Here is a 17298-nt window from a genome sequence, read left to right as displayed (position 1 = left end):
ATTGTTATCCCAACCAGTTGATATCAATTTAATTCCTAAGAGTTATGTACTTGTTTGAGTATCTAATGTAGAAGTTATAACCAAGTTCATTAACGAAACGGTCTTAATGAATGATATACTGAACGTATGTCCTCTTGATATGTGTAACACTTCGTAACTGACTGAATATATATCTTTTGTATTCTGATAACCCTCTTGATAAGATCTGTTAGGTTTACATGCATATTTTATGTATTAATAAATGTATCCTCGTGTATTAGTACCTGTGTGTGTGCGTTGTTTGAGTTGTATCACATGGTTGGATTGTAAAGCTATCAAAAGAATCAACTTTGTGATTTACTGCTACAATTAATAATTGTCTCAGTAAATGCCCAAACCCTACAGAACTGGTGCCTTCAGAGAGCCACTACATTTAATTTTGCTATGGCAACATTACATATTTGGCGTCCCTGAGCCGGTTTTCTTACATGTGAAAATAACATTTTAGCATCATATTATTACATACAGGTCTCTAGCTTCAACACAGTGATATATATATATACTCAGTGATTTATTGGTACATGCCCAGGTCAATAATCAGAATGAGGATTTATTTCCAGACGGGCTACAGGTAGTGTTGTGAAATACTTCAACACACTGGATCGCAGATTTAGACCCCCTGCACTCTTACTCCTTAAAAGACAAAGAAATGAAGATATGTAGCAATTACATTGCAGCAGGGCTGACAGTGACTTAATGCTTATACTAGTGGACTTCTGGTACCTTTAGGGTACGGTGTTCCCTGAAGGGCTCTCAAACCCCGCATTTCAGATGCCTAGCTGTTTCGCTGATGTGTTGCACCTCAGAATCACTTTTAAACCTTACCTCTGGTATCTTTAATCCCTATTGCTCAACGCATGGTGAAAGTATTGCATAAATGTGTCTGAAAATGAGCAATGGGCACCTGAGAGACTCATTTGCCTGTTTCACAAATGATCATATTTGACTAGAGATTCTGTTTGGGATTCAGTTGTGCATTCTGACAGCAATCGCTTTCAAAAAACGATACATTCTGGATGAGGTCAAGGTGCAGGAACACTGTATTTAGGATGTGTTTGCACTTATTCTGTGTCTCTAGCTTCAACACAGCGATATATGTATATGCTCACTGATTTTTTGGTACATGCCCAGGGCAATAATCATTATGAGGATTTATTTCCATATGTGCTAGAGGTAGTGTTGTGAAATTCTTCAACACACTGGATCGCAGGTTTAAACCCCCTGCACTCTTACTCCTTAAATACCAACAAATGCAGATATGTAGCAATCATATTGTAGCGGACACTCATTTGCCTGTTTCACAAATGATCATATTTTACTAGAGATTCTGTTTGGGATACGGATGTGCATTCTGACAACAATCTCTTTCAAAAAATGATTTTACCTTATCGCAGCTTTGCCCTTCTTGCCTCTTTGGAAAATATCTCCATCTTGTGGTCGTTGTTGGTAATGTCTAGACAATATCTCCATCTTGTGGTCGTTGTTGGTAATGTCTAGACAACATCTCCATCTTGTGGTCGTTGTTGGTAATGTCTTCTTATGCCCTTTTTTATTTTAATTCTCTATTAGTTGATTCTAGTATCTCTACAATGGAGCTGAAAATTTTCCAGAAAGTGGTTGCAAGCCCGATATCATGCGAAGAAACTTCAGGATTCGGGGATCAGTCAATGGATTTTCTTCAAAGTTGGATTTTTGCACTCTGTGGACCAAGAGATGTTGTTCTATAATGTTTTTTTTTTTCAAATTTAAAAATATCATTTTTTCATGGAGCTTTGAATGGGATGGATTCACCCTCCTTTAGCCAGGACAGAGCTCCAGGAGCCTGGGTAGGATTCTAGCTTTCTCCCCTTGCAGGCACCTGGCACAGAAGACAATATTTTTTTCCTTAAAATCTTTTTTTTGTGTGTTCCTTGTTGTTCCAAACTTAATTTTAATCACTTTTAATTAGAGATTTTATTAAAAATAGTGCAATAAATGACTAATTTCACAAAAATTAATGTAATATAAAACGGATGTTTTCAACTTTATTGTAGTGTTTTAGAAACTAATATGTCTTCAAAAATGGTTGTTTTTCACTCCTATGAATGAAAACTGTTGTTATATGATGTTTTTTTTTTTCAAATTTTAAATGATCATTTTTTCATGGAGCTTTGAAGGGGATGGATTCACCCTCCTTTAGCCAGGACAGAGCTCCAGGAGCCTGGGTAGGATTCTAGCTTTCTCCCCTTGCAGGCACCTGGCACAGAAGACATCATTTTTTTCCTTAAAATCTTTTTTTTTTGTGTTCCTTGTTGCTCCAAACTTAATTCTATTCACTTTTAATTAGAGATTATATTAAAAATAGTGCAATAAATGACTAATTTCACTAAAAATACTAAAAGTAATATAAAACGGATGTTTTTAACTTTATTGTAGTGTTTTAGAAACTAATATGTCTTCAAAAATGGTTATTTTTCACTCCTAGGAATGAAAGCTGTTGTTATATGATGTTTATTTTCAAATTTTGAAAAAGCAAAGGATTCTAGCTTTCTCCCCTTGCAGGCATCGGACACAGAGAACCTCATGGTTTTCCTAAAAATCATTTTTTATGTTCCCTGGTGTTCCAAACTTAGTTTTAATCCATTTTAATTTGTTATGTTACAAACAGGGTAATAAAGTCTTAATTGGACTATAACTAATGTCATATTGTCTGCTACAAAACTGATATTTTCAGCTCTATTGTAGAGATTCTAGAATCAACTAATAAAGAATTGAAATAAAAAAGGGCATAAGAAGACATTACCAACAACGACCACATGATGGAGATATTGTCTAGACATTACCAACAACGACCACAAGATGGAGATATTGTCTAAACACTACCAACAACGACCACAAGATGGAGATATTTTCCAAAGAGGCAAGAGGGGCAAAGCTGCGATAAGGTAAAATCATTTTTTGAAAGAGATTGTTGTCAGAATGCACATCCGTATCCCAAACAGAATCTCTAGTAAAATATGATCATTTGTGAAACAGGCAAATGAGTGTCCGCTACAATATGATTGCTACATATCTGCATTTGTTGGTATTTAAGGAGTAAGAGTGCAGGTTTAAACCTGCGATCCAGTGTGTTGAAGAATTTCACAACACTACCTCTAGCACATATGGAAATAAATCCTCATAATGATTATTGCCCTGGGCATGTACCAAAAAATCAGTGAGCATATATATATATATCACTGGGTTGAAGCTAGAAACACAGAATAACTGCAAACACATCCTAAATACAGTGTTCCAGCACCTTTGACCTCATCCAGAACGTATCATTTCTTGAAAGGGATTGCTGTCCGAATGCACATCTGAATCCCAAACAGAATCTCTAGTAAAATACGATCATTTGTGAAACAGGCAAATGACTGTCTCAGGGGCCCATTTCTCATTGTCAGACACATGTATGCAATGCTTTCACTGTGCATTGAGCAATAGGGATCAAAAACACAGCAGGTAAGGTTAGAAGTCATGTTCTATGATCATTTCTTTCAGCATTAGGGACTAAATATACTAAACGTATGATGCTAAAATGTTATTTTTACATATATTAATGTAATAAATGATTGCTTATGCTTTATAAACAAATCTAATTATAATAAAAGCTTAAGTTTTGTATTTATCTTGTACCATAGAACATGATTTTCTTTGTATTTCAAGCCCACAAAGTGTCCAAATGATGCACCTTTGACCTCATCCAGAACGTATCATTTCTTGAAAGGGATTGCTGTCCGAATGCACATCTGAATCCCAAACAGAATCTCTAGTAAAATACGATCATTTGTGAAACAGGCAAATGACTGTCTCAGGGGCCCATTTCTCATTGTCAGACACATGTATGCAATGCTTTCACTGTGCATTGAGCAATAGGGATCAAAAACAGAATGGAAACAGACATGGAAACCAACAAGGATGGGATTTGAACCCATGCGTGCAAAGCACAATGGACTAGCAATCCATCGCCTTAACCACTCGGCCACCTCGTCAACAAAACTGGGCTGTCCCAACTGGGTTGGCGCGCTCCAGATGATCTTTTTCTTTTTTTTCCCTCGTACTCGAGGGTCATTTTCCTGTTCCACATGCGATTTCAACATTTTCCTTGGGAGATGTCAAGCCAGCAAGCCACTGCTGTGGTTCAGTGGCCAGCGTGGAGTTCAGTGGCCCTGTTGTACACAGAAAGCACATTGAGCTCCTTGGACATGAAAAGTTCCAGATAAAAGCCATTTGTCATCCTTTCTCTTGGTGTCGATGTTGCTATTGTATGTAAAGGTGGCAACTTGCTCAGCGAGCAGGCGGAGCACACACCGAATGCAGATGTGTCTGAGTGGTGTGTCCAAGTGGCTGCAAAAGGACAGCACTCCCGGGGTGCTGTGGCTTAGTTGGTTAAAGCGCCTGTCTAGTAAACAGGAGACCCTGGGTCTGAATCCCAGTGGATAACTGCCTGCGGCTAGACTTAATTAAATGCAAGTATTCATTTCCTGTCTTTAACACGACTTGTTTTTCTTAAAATGGATGCAACTTGCAAAACATGAAATACAAACCTTGCTAATCAGCGCTAGCAGCTGGCAAAAAAAAAAGAAGTCAGCAATGTTTTTTTTCTTTAACCTTAACCCTGCTAATGGAGAAGAGTTAAACGACCGAGTCTATGCAGCTTAAACGGTGCGCACGTCGGGTTCTTAGCTGAAAGGGTGGTAAATCACGCTCACCCCACTCCTTAATCTTTTAAAGAGGATACAAAATTGAACCTAGTCGCCACATCACATACATCCTGTTCAATGATAAAAAGGTAACATCTATCCTCGCTCCAGAGTAAATCTCACGTTGAGGGCATATTTTTTTTTCACTTTACCGTGAATCGGGCTCGGCTGCACAGAGGAGAGAGCAGAGCAATGAGGTCACGGGGACAGGGGAGTCACACGCTGGCGGTTTGAATACGCGGAAGATCACTGAGGGATCCACAGTATATGGACCCTCCGTGCGCAATCAGTCCGCACTCCGAACTCTGAATCCTGCCATCCGAGTTAAGATCTCGGCAGAACCTGAAGCGCAGTTCCTTCTTAAAACGTAATCTGGTGAGCATTTCTAGAATCGTACTTGTATAGATGCAGCCTTTAATGTGTTGCTAGGTTAAAATTGATGACTTCTTGTATTTCAATAGGCAACTGCCCTCTTGATTTCAGATTGAATTTCTTTATTACAGGGGCGCTTTTATGATGACAGAGTCATGTTCAGGTACTTTGCTTGATGGAGGAAGCTCATTTCGGACTCTGTGATCTGCTCACCTGGAAAGGTCTGCTGTACTACTACAAGAGAGAAGTAGAGTCTGGAAGAAGGGACAATTTTATGATGCTTTGGAAGGTAGTTTTTTTTTTCTTTGAAATCGAAATGAATCAGAATATCAGAGCAAAAGACAAACTCTTGGTTTGGTTTAAAGAGATATGGTTTTAAAACAGACAAAATGTAGAAAACAGGTGTTTCTCACTTTTGGAAAAGAATGGACCGGGGGTATTTTACTAGTTGCAGTGCTGAGCTCACCGGGTTGCAGTCCTGCAGTGTTGCACCAGGGTCAGTGGTGCAATGGATAACACGTCTGACTACGGATCAGGAGATTGTAGGTTCGACTTCTGCCTGGCTCGGGTCGTTTTTAAACGCATCAGGCTACTCCCTAAGTAGTCTGTGCTACTTACTGTATTGTAATCGTACCCAGTAAGAGATTTCCTTCATGTAAATGAACTGCACCTGACAGCTTTAGAAAAACACCTGGGCTCAGTACGGTGCTGAGAGCTCAGCGTTGCTGTTGTTCTAATTAGCACGCACTGCATCGGCTATGAACCCGAACTTTTCAATTATTCCGATCAGTAAGTCAACACGTAGTCCACATGAAAGGTAGAAATATTCTCTTGTCTGTCTCTTGTTTGTATAGAACTGAATGTCCCTGACAATGTACTGTTAGTTTTAATTGAAGAACGGCATTTGTGTTCAAATATACCAGACAAGTTTACGTAACTGCTCATGCGACACTCAGTTGTAATTAGTCAAGAAATAAAGTCGAACAACAGCTGCGGGTTTGATTCTGAACGTATGAGATTGCAGCGCCTTTTACTTCCATTGACAAATGATAGAGATTCGAAGAGAGATCCTTCAGACCAACAAGCAAACCCACGGCTATTTCGGTTTTCTATCTAGGCAACGTTGGTGTCTGCGATAGGATACATGAAAGCGTGATGCAATTTCTGTGGCTACATTTGTTGCACATCATGCACAGTAAGAGTGTTTCTAACACCAAATAAAAAGTCAACAATTAGCGATCACGCCTTCTCCTCAGTTAACCCACTGAAACCCTTGCTGTTAACAGTTCTTTAATGCGTGCTTTACGAGCACCTACATATCGTGTCGGTTCTTTCAGCTTTATTCATTAGGTTTTCAAAGGCATAAGTAGAGCACCAGAGGTGCGAACGCAGAATGTGTGGTAATCTGAAGAACTGCTTTCCATGGCAGCGGGTCCAAGCGATTTAGCATTTTTATAGTACCGGGAAAGGAGAAGCGGCACTTTGCCTTTGCCGCGCAGGCACAAGGCGACGTGCGGCAGACGCCGGAGTCGGCAAGTTCCGAACCTGCGCGGGGAAGCCCCAACGCATTTCGAGTCCATCGCCTTAACCACTCGGCCGTGACAAAAGCGAGCTCGCTGCCGCCGCATTCCTCCTATAATCTAACACGGAGTGCGAAGTCGCTGCGGAAACCTTTTTAAAGTCGCTCTCCGTTAAAAAAAAAAATACCTTTCACAAGATTCGTGCCGGCAGACAGACATGCCTCAGAGGGTTTAAGGCTGGCTTCACGTTCAAATGATGAAGTCCCCCAGTCCGGATGTCAAAATGCAACTTTGGCAGACAGAAAAAACATCAACAAACCACAAATGTGGACAAGGATTTTACAAGCTGCACCACACTGCACTTTCCAAAGCATTTACATTCGTGTTAGACGCAGGAATTGCCTTTGATTTGCGCGCTTACGAACGCCATGGAAAACGAAACAAAACTAAAGCCCTCAGCTCCTGCACTTGATTATAATGCCGTTACGTGTCGAAGCAGGAATTTACGTCATCCTACCACTGCAACACGGGGAATAGAGGGAAATGAGAACAATCTACGAATTGTCTCTAAACAGTCCCTACAGTTGTAAGACGCCTGGAAGCGTGCACCCCCATCATTAATCTTTGCGCATCTGTGCAAGGTAAACTCTGGAGCAGTCTCTGAAACGGCTCAAAGGAAACACGTGATTGATTCCATGTGCATCTGGGGTTCATTTCTTATTTACATTTAATTCAAGGGAAAGGCTTGGGTCAGTTTCAGACGGCCTCCAACAGCGAGATTCAAGCGTCCCACCTTCAGCCCAATCTGCGCCGCCAGAACGCCAATGGCTCCTCTGGTCTCCGGGGTGCGGTTGTGACTCCGTAACCTAAAGTGTTGGTGGCAGACAAATGGAGACTAACAGGTGATGTCCTAGGACATGACTACATTGTGACACTCGGTGGGGATGGTGACCATTGCTTGGAAAAGAGTGCGAGGCCCCTTTAGAAAAACATTTTGTTAACAGGCATTCTGCCTCAGCCTAAACACCTATAGCTTGCAAAGCACATGCTATTAGACAGGCACCTCTGCAAGACCTTAAGAGTCTCTTAAACTAGTGATAGAAAGGTGTTCCCAATAGGCGATGTTCGGCTTTCAAATCATCTCTCCGTGGAAGCGCCGAGATGCAGCTGTTTAAGGCTTAGAAGCAGCTGACTGTTTCACTACCTAGCTGATCACTGTCAGTCAGGGAGCTCAGAGGTGAAAAGCCTGTCTGAGAGACAATTGGTCGTCGATCAGTTCAATATGTTCCGTACCAGCTCGGCGCACCTGAGATCATCTTGGTAGCCGTGTAGCTCAGATGAGTGAGAGCGTGTGTGTGTGTACCACCGTGATTGGATGCCGGTCCTTCTCAGGTCACAGTAAACCTTCTGCTGCCTAACTTCCCTAATTTTGGGGATCCCTTTGAAAAAGCAAAGGAAAAAAAAAACTGGCTCTCATCAGCGTGATTGACCCTCCCCAGTGTGCCCCAGTGGCCTAATGGCTAAGACACTGGCCTCCTAAAACAGCGATTGTGGGTTTGAGTCCCATCTGGGGTGCTCCTGTCCCATTTTGAGCGTACAAATGTCCTTGTGATTTGCAAAGCTACAACCCCACCTTACTCAGTGAGCGTCTCTGCTTTTCTCTCACATACAGTTGGGAGAAAAACTTTTGTAAACAGCCCTTCGGAATGATGTGGATTTCTGCATGAATGGCTCCTAACATGTGATCTTATCTTTATCGAAGTCATAATAATTAATAAAGAGAGTCTGATTTCACAAACAACACACGCCCAACATTTGACATTGCTGTTTCTTTATTGACCAAATGGTTTAAACAATCAAGGTCATTGATGGAAAAAGTATGTGAACCCTTATATTAAGGAGCTAGTGGAACCTCCTTTATGACAAAAACCTCAATCCCCACTTTCTGTAGCGGCTGGTCAGACCTGAGCAGCGGTTAGGAAGTATTTTGGCCTATTCCTCTATGCAAAACTGTTTCAGTTCATGTATATTTTTGGGATGTCTTGCGCTGAACGGCCTGCTTCAGATCACGCCACAGCACTTCAATGGGATTGGGGTCAGGACTCTTACTTGGCCATCCCAAAATATGGAATTTCTTCTGTTTCAGCCACTCTGTTGTTGATGTACTCCTTTGTTTTTGTCATGCTGCATGACCCAGCGTCTTTCGAGTTTTAGATCACAGGCAGACACCCTGACATTCTGCTGTAGAATTTCCTGATACATCTTGGAATTCATCGGTCCCTCGATGATTGCAAGCCGTACAGCCTCCGCCATGCTTCCCAGGTGGGATGAGGTTTTGGAGTTGGTATACAGTGTTTTGTTATCTCCAAACATAACGCTGTGCACATTTACCAACAAGTTCAACTTTTGTCACGTCTGTCCACAGAACATTGTTCCAGGACTTGCTGTGGAACATCCATGTGGTCTTTAGCAAACTTGAGAGGGGCAGTGGTGGTTTTTTTTGGGGGGAGAGCAGTGGTTTCCTCCGTGGTGACCTCGCATGATCACCACTCAGATTTCTGTTCAGATTTCTTCTTATGGTGGACTCATGGACACAGACGTAAGACAAAGTCAACCACCTGTTCGCTAGATCCCATACCCACTCAGCTAGTCAAAGATTCCCTCGAAGGACTGGCAGGACCTATAATTAGTATGATGAATGCATCGCTTGCGTCAGGCGTTGTACCTGATCAATTTAAGGTAGCGGTTGTTAGACCGCTCCTTAAGAAGTCAAATTTGGATCCACAAGTTCTTAACAACTACAGGCCTGTCTCAAAGGTCCCATTTCAATCTAAAAGTTTTGAGAGAATAGTTGTTGCCCAACGTCAATCGTATCTGGATTCAAATAATATACTTGAGAAATTTCAGTCTGGTTTCTGAAACAGCATTAACAAGAGCCTTAAATGATATTCTCTTAGCTACTGATGCGCGGAATGCAACAGTGCTAGGTTGCAACAGTGCTAGGAATGCAAACGTTAGGTTGCGCTTCTTCATGCTGCATGGTCGGCATGAGTGGAGCTTTTTAAACGTCTGTACTTAGTGCGCCTCATAAGAAATCGTTTGTCCCCGTTCAAAAGAGATTGTGCGATGTCCTGCAGCGTTCGCAAAGCAAACCTTTGACAGTTTGAAAAGAGGAATTTATTCTGCTTCCTGTGCGTGCAGTAGTTACAAAGTTGAACGTCTTTACACGATCTGCTGCAGTTTTCAGTGGGCGGGCTTTGTCAGATGGCTTGGAAAAACGCACTGTGTTTCGGCTCGGGAAACATCATGAGCAGTGTCCTGCATGTTTTCTGTGTATAGCTGTCTTTTAACGCATACAGAATTCATTCGAAATCATTGATTTCTCCAATTAACAAAGGTCCCTTAAAGGATGAGTCAAAGTAACGTCTAATCGGATTAGTTTCCTTAGAGCTGGTTTAGAGTTTGCTCAAGAGTTTACCTTTCACAGATGCGCAAAGAAGAATGTTGGCGGTGCACGCTTCAAGCCGCCTTACAGCTGTAGGGAGTGATTCGAGACGATTCGTGGCGTGTGCTCGTTCCCATATACCGTACACCCCGGGGTGCAGTGCTAGGATGACGTATAATACCGCTTGGGCAAGTAACGGCGTTATACGCAAGTGCGGGACGTGAGGGTTTTCGTTTGTTCGTTTTGTTTTGCTCTGCTTTGCTTTGTTTTGCTTTCCATCGCGTTGGTAAGAGCGTAAATAAAAAGGTGATTCCTGCGTCTACCACTAATGTAAGAGCTATTTCAAGTGCGACGTGGTGCGGCTTTTCAAATGCTTGTGGGCATTTCTCTGTTGTTGATTCTTTTTTTGTGTGTAACAAAGTGGCATTTTCATGTCCGGACGGGGAGACTTTATCATTCCGACATGAAGCCACCCTTAAGTCCTCTGAGGCGTGTCTGTCTGCAAGGCTTGTATTTTGGAAATGTTTTTTTGAAACGGAGAACGACTTTGAAATAGGCTTCCGCCGGCGCCTCGCGATCCAGGTAAGATTGTAGCAAGAACGCAGCGGCAGTGGGGCTTGCTGTAGTCGTGGCCGAGTGGTTAAGGCGATGGACTAGAAATCCATTGGGGTCTCCCCGCGCATGTTCGAATCCTGCCGACTACGTTATCCGCCTCCAGGCGGTGTGTTTCGGCGCAAGCAAAGAAGCGCGCCTCTTTGCTGTTCCTGGTGGTTTTAAAACGCCCAATCGCTTGTACCCGCTGCCTTGGAAATAAGTTCTTCAGCGTCCGCGAATGGCATTTTGCAGCTGGAAGCAGATGTCGACGCGTTTTGCACAGAGCACCAAAAAAGCGTCTTTTTTGAAGGCCCAGGCACTGAGCATTGGTGGTTCAGTGGTAGAATTCTCGCCTGCCATGCGGGAGGCTCGGGTTCGATTCCCGGCCAATGCAGTGGCTTTTGCAGCGAGCGGCTCCATCACTTGCATCCCCTTGCAACTCGCAACTCAAAAAACCCACTGAAGCTAAGCAGGTGTGAGCCAGGTCAGTACCCGGATGAGGGTGAGCTACAGGGGAAAACAAAGCTTCCAGCTGGAAGCGGTGTTAATGGTGCCGGCGGTGGGGCGCTCACCCTGAGGTCTGTGCGGGTCCCAATGCCCCAGTATAGTGACGGAGATGCTGTGTTGTAAAAGGGCGCTGTCTTTTGTATGAGATGTAAAACCGAGGTCACAGCGCTCTGTGGTCATTCAAAATGACCACCAAAACCTTTGACAAAAGCTCTTGGTAATTGATGGTCTTCAATAATGCTTCTCCTTTAGGTACATTTTAAATCAGCTGAAAAATGCTGTGAAATGGGGGGGCACTTCAGGCCAGTGTAGGATTTGGGTTACAAGAACCATGAAACTGCACGAGAAAGCCCGTACACTGAATTACATGGCTTTCTATTCAAAGGAGGACAAAAGAAATTCCCTGAGTTTGATTTTTTGCAGCACAGAGAGGAGCACTGTCGTGAGGCCGGTTAGCTCAGTTGGTTAGAGCGTGGTGCTAATAACGCCAAGGTCGCGGGTTTGACCCTGTACGGGCCAAGTCTAGGTCCAGGTCCCTGTTTGTGAAACAGGCAAATGACTGTCTCAGGGGCCCATTCCTCATTCTCAAGACACATGTATGCAGTATGTACACCGTGCATTGAGCAACAGGGACTGAATACACCACAGGTAAGGTTAGAAGTCATTCTGAGGTGCCACATGTGAGGGATACAGCTAGGCATCCGAAATGTAGGGTTTGAGACCCTTCAGGAGTACTGCATCCTTTGAGACAGACCCGTGCATGTTAAACAAATGATCATTTCTTTCGGCATTAGGGACTAAATATACTAAACATATGATGCTAAAATGTTATTTTCACATATATTAATGTAATAAATGATTGCTTATGCTTTATAAACAAATCTAATTAAAATAAAAGCTTAAGTTTTGTATTTATCTTGTACCATAGAACATGATTTTCTTTGTATTTCAAGCCCACAAAGTGTCCAAATGACGCACTACATGATATAAGGAAGATTATCACATGCATATCGGTATTATCTTTCTTATGAAAATGCATTCCTTTCATTACCTTTTACTTTTTAAAATGAACTCAAATTGAGTATAATGTAATAATTTAAGTAGAATAGATAGTAATAATATAATGATCCAGTGTTTTGCACTACTTCACTGCTTCACTGCTCTATGCCATCTGGAAATAAATCCTCAGACTGCTTACTGCCCTGGGCATGTACCAATAAATTAAAGGAGCACATCTGTTTATCACTGCGTTGAAGCAGGAGACACACAGTCTCTGCAAACACATCCTAGATACAGTGTTCCAGCACCTTTGACCTCATCCAGAACGTATCATTTCTTGAAACGGATTGCTGTCCGAATGCACATCTGAATCCCAAACAGAATCTCTAGTAAAATACGATCATTTGTGAAACAGGCAAATGACTGTCTCAGGGGCCCATTCCTCATTGTCAGACACATGTATGGAATGCTTTCACCGTGCATTGAGCAATAGGGATTAAAAACACCGCAGGTAAGGTTAGATGTCATGTTCTATGATCATTTCTTTCAGCATTAGGGACTAAATATACTAAATGTATGATGCTAAAATGTTATTTTCACATATATTAATGTAATAAATGATTGCTTATGCTTCATAAACAAATCTAATTAAAATAAAAGCTTAAGTTTTGTATTTATCTTGTACCATAGAACATGATTTGCTTTGTATTTCAAGCCCACAAAGTGTCCAAATGTTCTATGATCATTTCTTTCAGCATTAGGGACTAAATATACCAAACGTATGATGCTAAAATCCTGAAAAAAGGATGTGCTCCATCTCGTCAGTAGATTGGATTCCAAAACTGATTTGGGTCAATATACATTACCTTTGAAATTAAAGTACAGTCTACTGTAGGGAACCATCAACTTAGAAAGCATTGGCCTTCCCTGGGGGTCAGGTAGGTGCAAAAGATAAACCTTTATCCTATCTTTATCTTAAGATAAGTGGCCAAGCAGTATTTTTCCAAGTTTCACCAAGCACATCATGTTGCCATAGTAGACAAAGTTCTATAAAATGTTAAATAACTTTTAAAAAAAGCATCTTGGTCTTACAGTACTGTACAAGGTGAATTAAACTGTCCCTGGTAATAAAAAGTAATTAGAAGAATCTCAGAAACTTTATCTCTAGAAACATTAGCTGTTTTATATCATGTAATTTAGTGTGATGTTGTCAGAATTCAAGGACATTATCACACACAGAAATTGGTTCAGTTAAATCTAAAAAACACAGCTAAACATGGGTTTAAATGTAACAGAAGTCTTACCTCTTGTCAAAAGATTTAATTCAAGAAGCGATGTAATAAATGATTGCTTATGCTTTATAAAGAAATCTAATTAAAATAAAAGCTTAAGTTTTGTATTTATCTTGTACCATAGAACATGATTTTCTTTGTATTTCAAGCCCACAAAGTGTCCAAATGATGCACTACATGATATAAGGAAGATTATCACATGCATATCGGTATTATCTTTCTTATGAAAATGCATTCCTTTCATTACCTTTTACTTTTTAAAATGAACTCAAATTGTGTATAATGTAATAATTTAAGTAGAATAGATTCAGGTAGGAAATATAGAGTCATGATGTTTATGGCTGACATCATTTCACATGGGTGAATTTTAAGCTAAGAAATAAAAACATTTACAATGAAGATACCATTGCTTAATTTTAAATGCCTTTAAAAAATAAATACCTCCTGAGAATAATTTGCCACTCCCAGATCCTTGGTAAGCTACTGTTTGAATCCAATCAGGAGAGGAGCATCCAGGGAGTGCTTTCTATAGAGTCCAGCTTGGGCCACTCTCTTCCGGCCTGCTGATACTTTTTAACTACTCAGGGCCTGTAAGGATATAAAACACCGGTTTAAACATTTTATACCTATAAGACAAATTAGAATTTTAGAAAAAATAGATACATCTGAAAAATAAAAAGTCTTACTGCTGATAGAGTTCTTCAGAGCTCACATCTTCCCCTTCCTTATCCGCTTCTGTTTCAGTTTCTAGAGCAGCCTCTGGCATCTCTTCCTCCTGGACAGCGGCCTCTTGCTCAGGGCCGCTGGAATGCAGGTAGATTCTTTTCAACATGCTTTTACATAATATGTTGTAACAATGATTTCAAAAAGAAACTACAGAAGCCTTACAGATTAAAAATATCTCACCTTGCCAATGTGTCTTCAGGCTTCCCATGTACAAAAAGGCCCAAGGACTCTAGCAGTCTTACAACCACTATCCTGTTTGCCTCACCAGACACGATCTCTATTCTGTGGTAATCCACGATGACCCCGTTCTTCAGGTGATTCATCATGTCCTCCCTCGCCTGTTGAGAGGCCATCCTGATCTTTTCTGCCGTGGCGTGCTTCATACACGCCCTCTTCAAGTGAGCAGGAAGCTGATCAAGAGTATTCAGGCACATCTTGCACACCAGGGGAATCCTCGCGGGTTTCCTTTGAAAATAAATAATACCATCTGTGTATAGAAACAAGCTAAGACTGATTTCTTAAATTATCCTTAATTTTCTCTCTCATAGTTTGAGCATAAATATTTTATTGCATTTATATAAGAATTGCTCATTGCTCCTAAATAAATAATGGTTTCATAAAAAAGTGAACACTTACTTGGTCTCAGTCACAGACTTTCCAATAGAAGCCATTGTGGAGTTCAGCAACTGCAGGTCCTAGAAGTGGGGAAGGAATTTTAAAAGAGAAATTGAATTACAATACAGAAGGAATGGCTGAGGGATCACTGAAATATATATATACAAATTCCAAAGACTGAGTCCATATAGAAACAACTACCTTTCATTTTCAGTATAAGAAAAAAAAAACATTATCTTCCAAAGCATCATAAAATTGTCCCTTCTTCCAGACTCTACTTCTCTCTTGTAGTAGTATAGCAGACCTTTCCAGGTGAGCAGATCACAGAGTCCGAAATGAGCTTCCTCCATCAAGCAAAGTACCTGAACATGACACTGTCTTCATAAAAGCGCCCCTGTAATAAAGAAATTAAATCCGAAATCAAGAGGGCAGTTGCCTACTGAAATACAAGAAGTCATCAATTTTAACCTAGCAACACATTAAAGGCTGCATCTATACAAGTACGATTCTAGAAATGCTCACCAGATTACGTTTTAAGAAGGAACTGCGCCTCAGGTTCCGCCGAGATCTTAACTCGGATGGCAGGATTCAGAGTCCGGAGTGCGGACTGATGGCGCACGGAGGGTCCATATACTGTGGATCCCTCAGTGATCTTCCGCGTATTCAAACCGCCAGCGTGTGACTCCCCTGTCCCCGTGACCTCATTGCTCTGCTCTCTCCTCTGTGCAGCTGAGCCTGACTCACGGTAAAATGGAAAAAAATATGCCCTCGACGTGAGACCCTTGTTAATTGGAGAAATCAATGATTTCGAATGAATTCTGTATGCGTTAAAAGACAGCTATACACAGAAAACATGCAGGACACTGCTCATGATGTTTCCCGAGCCGAAACACAGTGCGTTTTTCCAAGCCATTTGACAAAGCCCACCCACTGAAAACTGCAGCAGATCGTGTAAAGACGTTCAACTTTGTAACTACTGCACGCACAGGAAGCAGAATAAATTCCTCTTTTCAAACTGTCAAAGGTTTGCTTTGCGAACGCTGCAGGACATCGCACAATCTCTTTTGAATGGGGACAAACGATTTCTTATGGGGCGCAGTAAGTACAGACGTTTAAAATGCTCCACTCATGCCGACGATGCAGCATGAAGAAGCGCAACCTAACGTTTGACAGACAAAAGCCAGGCGCCGCTACGAGCAATATGAAATCATACTGACAGCACACGGCGTATCGCGCTGACACAAAAGTAATCTCGACAGACGCTGTTCTCTGCATAAAGCTGAAAGAGCTAAAGAGCATTTCTGTTGACACGTAACAAGCTCGTTTCTTTCTACCATGATATCACCGTGACCAAATCTGTCTTTAAACACCTTGCTCAGTCTCTGACGAGACTGTCAAAAATTGCTTTCGCCGATTGTATTGCAAACCGGCGGAAGCGGGGTATTGGGAAAAGTTTTCAACTAGCAATAATCGCGCCTCGGCTAAACCTCACAGGCTACGATACTACCACTGCGCAAAGCTGACGGTTGCCAGGCAACCGCGGGGATCCTATGGAAATCGTTATCGATCGTGTCATGGCATGTCGTTGCTATAACGCTTCATATTTGTCGTCTTCTTCTTCTTCTAGCTTGAGGTTTTGAAGAATTTCATGACAGACAAGGGCTCCGTTGGGAACAAAGGGCGTTGTGAGAAAACCGTTGCTTATTTTCAGCAGCAGAAATACAACCCTTTAAATACAAGATGACAGAACAATGACGAAGGGCGTGCCGGGAGGAACTCATGCACTACAGAGGAAAGGGGGCGGGCACGTACAGTTCACATTCAAGCCACAAGTACTCTTCTTGGATGTTGCACAAACAAATCCTAACGTCTTGAAAGCATTGCAGCATGTTTGTGTCCCACTTCCCGTGGCTTCGGGACGACTGACAAGAACGGACAAACACAATCTGTGGCGTTTAGCGTGACATAGTCTTGCAGGCATCGTGCTGTCTCACTGCAATACTATACCGCTGGAGGAAACAGTCCATCTGGCCATGAAACTCATTTGAACGTCTAGCTACAGCAACTAAGAATATCATGATTTATTCAGGATGTGTGGAATCAGCACATCCCGGAGACAGCTTCCGAAATCGTGAGCATTCTCTGGTGGTAGGGGCGTTCAAGATGGCGCTCAGGTGGGAGGTAAAGTTTAGTGGTTGGGGAGTTTTTTTGAGTTTTTCATGACCTGAATGTTAATTTTTGCTTTTTTTGACTACAGAAAAATAAGGACTTAACACTAGTTGTTTAAACTTCAGTTATAATTGAAAGAAAAAAAAACGATTTTTTTTTAGGTTTAAAAAGTCCGATATGAGTAACACTGGGAAAAGAAAAGAGAGTGCTGGGTCTTCGAAGGAGAACTCTAAGATACCTCAATCGTATATGTATAGCACTACAAAAAAATCGATGGCAACTAAAGGGAAAAGTGA

General features: G+C 41.6%; 2 non-coding genes across 2 annotated transcripts; one reads left to right on the top strand and one right to left on the bottom strand.

Moving 5' to 3' along the window:
* The first annotated feature begins 11017 nt into the window (after nucleotides 1-11017).
* Nucleotides 11018-11088, top strand: trnag-gcc (transfer RNA glycine (anticodon GCC)). The gene has a single exon. It is a non-coding gene; the product is annotated as a tRNA-Gly (tRNA).
* Nucleotides 11089-16212: 5124 nt separating this feature from the next.
* LOC138230189 (U4 spliceosomal RNA) lies at nucleotides 16213-16354 on the bottom strand. Its single transcript, XR_011186225.1, has one exon. It is a non-coding gene; the product is annotated as a U4 spliceosomal RNA (small nuclear RNA).
* Nucleotides 16355-17298: the final 944 nt, after the last annotated feature.

The sequence above is a fragment of the Lepisosteus oculatus genome, unplaced genomic scaffold (genome assembly GCF_040954835.1).
Source record: "Lepisosteus oculatus isolate fLepOcu1 unplaced genomic scaffold, fLepOcu1.hap2 HAP2_SCAFFOLD_48, whole genome shotgun sequence".
NCBI classification, from domain to species: domain Eukaryota; kingdom Metazoa; phylum Chordata; class Actinopteri; order Semionotiformes; family Lepisosteidae; genus Lepisosteus; species Lepisosteus oculatus.
Note: the sequence above shows the minus strand (reverse complement) of the source record. Positions and strands in the feature narration are given on the sequence as shown.